Here is a 5,825-nt window from a genome sequence, read left to right on the forward strand (position 1 = left end):
CTAGAGAGTTTCTGGTGGCCCTTCAGCCCTGTTGCTCCACCTTGCAGGATGGCTTGGAGGAGGGCACAGTAAGACCTAGGGGTTTTGAAAGCTTCTCACAGGCAGGAGAGGGACAAGCTGCCCAACAGCCCTAGAAATGTGTATTGTCCTCATCCACTTCAGGAGCAAAGGAGTGGGGGAGACCTGTTCATAACTTCATTTGGGACTGAGTGGCTTCAGCAGAAGCAAGTTGGGAGGCCATGATCTGTGAAGCATCCTTGCATTGAGGAGAGGTACTCTTTGCAGCACTTGCCATTATACTCTTCTTCCACTCCCTGGGACCGTGGTTTTCCTGCTGGGCAGAGAGGGTTGTTGGCCTCTGATTCCTTTCCCACTAGTCCTGGTGGGGAAACGAGTTTCTGTGAAACCCTTCAATGCTAAAAATTGTTCCCTGGCCTTCCTGCACGTTTGCTGTTCTGGGGAAGTCCTGCTGCTTCATCTACAGAGTGGTTCCTCCTTCACCTCGACCCCCAGCTTCCTTAGTGAGAGTTCAGCTGGATGGTCTACAAATAAATCCTCCCTTCTGGTTTATCCCCAGGTCTGGGGGATGATCTGGTCCCACTCACTAGTCAGTGCACCATCTTCCTTTTGCAGCGTTTGAACCAGTTTTAAGTCCCCTCGCCCTACACGGCTGCACAGCAGCATTTGCCCAAATGAACACTCATACAGCAGCATTAATGCCCGCAGCACCAAAGGGCAAAATGCAGTGGGAAGTCAACCAGAGGGAACTGGTTCACTGGCTCCCAAGGTAGAAGGAATTTCCCAGAACAAGCAGGACCTCAGGCCCGATAAAGGGAGGAGTTGGTGGGTGTTTGTCTGCTGATACCCCCCCCCCCCCGTATGGTGTTATCTGTTAGATATAAGAACCAATCTTCTGAATGCTTACAAATGATCTGTGGCACTTGCTATGGTTAGATGGAGAGCAGGCCCTGCAGTAAATAGTTGTAAGACTGAACTGTATCATCTTAGTTTAGATAGGAACACATTCAACTGCTAAAGGGTGATGTGTTTATTGAAAACAAACATTTTAAAAGATATAAATCAGGAAAATGTCAGGTAAGTACTGCAGAGGACTATTTCTATAGTAATACAGGTAGTGGACTGGTTTCCCCAAAATTCACTATAATACTTGCCTGAAAATGGAGCAATTCAAGCCAATGACCTACAGTAAAAGTAGAACGAGGTAAGCAATTGCCTTTCACCATCCCTGTATCCCTGAGCTCAGGACTTCTAAAGGCTAAAGATCAGAGCTGGTAACAGGAAAACAATATGGAAACCTGTTAGATCTGGTCTGCTGAAATCAATGGACTCCCACCTATATGGCTCTAACGGGACTGAAAATAGAACTGTGTAAAACATTGTGGGTTTTTTTTTTTTTAATATGTGGGGGTTTTTTCTTCATAAACTTAAATTTTAAATGTCAAGTATCAGATGAAACATGTTTTTACTTTGTATTTTTCTGTTGGAATGCAAAATCAGAAATACTGTTTTGGATCCTATGAAATTTTTTATTCCAGACAAATGATTTTGTTTTGCTCTTAGTTAATCTTAAATTTAGGTGCATTTGTAAGATTCTCTCACTAGCAAACGCTTCTCAGCTAAAGTTGTGAACAGTACTCTGCCCTTACCAACTGCTGGGTGAAGCACATGGGGTAGAGGGCCCAAAGCTCTGGAAATGAGCCTGGCTGGAGGAGCAGCTGTTTCTGTACCTGGGGATATTTCTCAGCTGTTGAGCACAGAATGAGCTGATTCTCCTTGGGCAGCGCCTTGTTAGCCTTGAAACCAGCTACCTACTGCCAGTGACGTGGCTGGAAAGGCTTCTTCATCCTCCAGCTGCTTCAGAGCAAGGTATGGTGTGATTAAACACCCTGTGCCTTGAGGGGGGCTGTGCTTTGCAGGGTTCCCCAAAACCACCTTTGGTCTTTAAGTTGACATCATTTTAAAGGGAGACGTTTGGAAGCCGTTGACAGTGCTGTTCATTTTTCCATGCCACACGAAAATAATTTTGTTTTGCTTTCTGAGCTACTGAGATGGGAGGAAAAGTTTTACAGTTGGTGAGGAAGATAGACTTTCTGCTTATGAGCCTTTTTGCTCAACTAGTGGGAAGGTGTGTGACTCTAGGGGACAGAGTTTGCGTAGAGGGATCTTTTGAAAAGATTTTGGTGTCAGGAAAAATCCACAAAGAAACCATTTCTTCTTTCTTACTGGTGTAAAACCTGCAGCACTCATTTCTCTGCTCTTCCACCCAGCCCAGTGTAGGCCCAGGGATGAGACGTCTACTCCATTTGTGGCCCTTTCCACTAGCAAAGGCATCTGTATCATCTATGAATGAGTTACGACCAGCAGTATTAAAACCATCACTCCATTATAAATGGAGCTTTTGGTAGCCGTCGGTCACTTCTCTAGTATCAAGAGGTGCAAAGTATGACAAGCCGCTTTCTGGAGCTTACAACAGACTGTCGCTTGCTCCAAATCCAGGCTGGGCTGAAATGCCCGGCAGCGGTGGAGGGCTGAGGGTCCCTGTTACCAGGCCACATCGCTCCCGTAGTAAATCTGAGCCCATCCACCCTGGGTAGGGCGGTACGGCCGGGGGGCAGGTGGCTTTTGAACATCTGCTTCAACTTAGCACCTCTCCGCCACCCGTCCCAGCGTGGAGCTGCAGGTGCGGCGGGCGCCCGCCTGACGGACTATAAACGGCTGAAGGATAACAATGAGTCAGGTGAAAAAAGGAAATTGTTTTTTTGACAATGTGCTGTTGGGGGAAGCTGGGGGGGGCAAAAGACCCTGCAAGAATGAGGAGCCTGGGAGAAAGGGGATAAGTTAACATTAAATGGGCATGTGGTGACAGGGGGGGAAATGGTGGGACAGCTGGAAATGCAGCAGGAGGCTGGAGAAAATCGATACGAGATAAGCGTTCCAGGGGTAGTGCTGTTCATCAGGTGACAAAGTTAAAGGCAGCGAGACACTAAAAGTGAGAAAATATCACTGACCCCCTGCAGTATTGATCAAACAGCTGAGACACTCAAGGCCAAAGTCACTAATAAAGTGAGATGTATCAGCAAGAAGCCCATGAGAGCAGATGAGTTGGCTTCCGAAGGTCTTAAAAGTAAAAATAAAATGTATCTGCAAAAGTTCTTGTTAACCATCGCCTTTGTCTTGTTAAGCGCAAAGGGGACAAAGCAGCTTTGTGGGGAGGCGCAGCCAGGGAACTGAGATGCATGAAGGTTTGCTGTGTTATTAAAAGGGGGTTTGAAAACTGAGTGGATTTTGTAGTGGAGAGAAAAGAGGAGCTAGTAATGCTGGGGAGGGACAGCAATTCTGCAAGCTGCTGCTGACAGCTCTGCCAGGACACCTGCAGGAGCCGACCTAGCTCTGCTCAGAAATCTCAGACTGGACTCATGCCCCAAAATTCCGGCTGCAAAACTAAATGGGTGCTCCTGTCTTGGCCTGTCTGTTGGAACTCCTGCGGTGATACCATTGCATGTCTGCTAGCGATGTCGCACAAAGCTGGAGCCTTAAATCTGGCCTTGAATCAGTTTACATAGGAAAGATGGGGCTATTTGTATTGCTTGGTTTCCTCTAACTGCGCATGGCTGAGGGATGCAGGTAATGACAAGTCTCTTGCAGGACACAGACATTTCGAATGGGACCAATAATTCAATTAGATATTTGTTCCCTGCCTTCTTCCCCTTGAAATGCCTGAAATTATACCTGGAGGATTTGATGCCCTCATTTCTTTTGCTTTTTGAAATAGGTTCACATCAGCTTGGTGTGTTGGTGCGGCCACAACCCTCAGCTATCCTTCACCACCTTGTGTACCAAAACTTGCCCCAGAGCTGGACGAGAGCATGCTCGTGGCACTGCTGTGCGTCGGGAACCGCCCCTGCTGCTGTGGAGCTTGGGCTCACGGAAGCAGAGGTCTGCGGGGCAGGGAGCAAGCCTTGCCTGGGGTGAAGAGCTCTGTTCCAACTCCCAGTCACTTCAAAATGACTTTTTAGGGCGAGTGGACAGTGTGAAAATAGAGAGGAAAGTAGTTGCAAAGAGAGTAAATGTGTATTAAAGTGTTGTCTGGAAAAGGTAACAGTAGAGAGAGGAATAAGGCTGTGTGGTGGGCTACAGTGGAAAATGGAATAACTCCATTTTTGGTTCTTGATGATGCATACATGTAAAAAAGATGAAGAAAACCTCACCTCTTTTCTTAGAATTAAAGGGATCGGGAGAGTCTTTTCACCTGATTTTAATGAGAGAATTTCCTGGATGATTGTTCTGTACTGGGAAACATCTAATCTGAACTCAAATGGAAAATCCATAACATCTTTCTAGGAGTCATTTCCAGGCTGTAGGCAGCCTCCTAGCGTCTCACAGCCACTGCTGAATGGCCCACAAAGGTTGCTGAGAGAAGGCAGCTCATTGTAACAAGCTCGTTGTAAAAGGCTGATGTTAATACACCTCAGGTCACACCTCTGCTGAAGAAATTTCAGGGATCTTCAATCTGAGCAAGCACAGAAACTGCTGTCTGTCAAGAGGCGTAGGTGCTAAGAAAAAAGAGCCTAAGTAAGACCTTTATTGTGATCTGAAATCAGCCCAGCTATTTTAGAATGAAGTACTCTGCAACTGATTTGTCCTAGTATAGGAGTGACTTTTATTTGCTATATTTGTTCTTTTGTCCCAATTAAAAAAATAAGACTTCATGGTGAATTGTTTTTTCTAGAGTCATGAAATGGAAGTTGTCATTTAGAGCAATTATTTGGGAATTGCTGTGGTAGATAATTGTCCCCTGCAGATTAGACCTACATACAGCATCACCTGAAATCAAACCTCCCTAGTTTGATTTATAGGGTCTTCTAGAGCAGGCTTTTTAGCTGAATTGCTAGTGTAAAATCTAGCAGGAAACGAATTCTGATGTTTCGGGCTTGTGGCTGCTATAAAGCACAATGCATCCCCTATACAACTGAAGAGTGTTTAAAATATTCAAATTGGTGGCTGTCTAGATTCCTCAGTGCCACTTGCTGCACCTCAGAGTCACGTTGTCTTGCACCTTAGCAGACAGAAAGTGTTGCATTCGTTACCATCCATCCGTGTCTATATTGCTGTGGTCAGAGAGTCACACGGGGGTTGAGGTTGGAAGGCAGCTCTGGAGATCGTCTTAGTCCAACCCTCTGCAAAGCAGGGTCAAGTAGAGCATTAAGTTCTTTCACTGCTTGTATTCCAGTAATACAGAATCATACATCTTGTATTCTTGTAATATCTTACATTCTGGTAATATCTGAAGTGAGCTGGGTACTGAACTAGTTCCACAAGTAGAGGGAAGGAGAAATAGGTAAGGGGAAGTCTTTTGCGTCAACTTGCAACAGAAACAGTGTGGGGAAAAAAAGCAGGATGCAAGTGAAGTGTTTGAAAAGAGGTTAGACACGGGTCCAGCTAGTTCCTTGCAGGTATGTGGATTTTAAGTGAATAATTCATGGATATGTTCATCTGTACTGTGAAAAAGTAGAAAATTACAATAATGCCTTCTGTTTAATATTTGTGTCTTCTAGCAAAATCTTTGTTGTTTCACGTACTTTAGATTAGTGTGAGGCAGCAACTAAATGATCTGATTGACCTTTTCATTGCTAAAATGACCTTTTACTCCGGTTCTTAATGTGTCTAGGAACAGGAGCATCCCAAAACTAGCCAGAAAGAGCAGAGAGGGTTTGCTCAGGCTATCTTACTGAGCTATTTTTTAATTATCCTAGCACTTGCATCATTATCTGTTCGCACAAACTGTTTGTGCACTTTATTTCACC

This window comes from Pygoscelis adeliae, unplaced genomic scaffold, assembly GCF_000699105.1.
Source record: "Pygoscelis adeliae isolate BGI_AS28 unplaced genomic scaffold, ASM69910v1 Scaffold72, whole genome shotgun sequence".
In the NCBI taxonomy this organism is placed as follows: Eukaryota; Metazoa; Chordata; class Aves; order Sphenisciformes; family Spheniscidae; genus Pygoscelis; species Pygoscelis adeliae.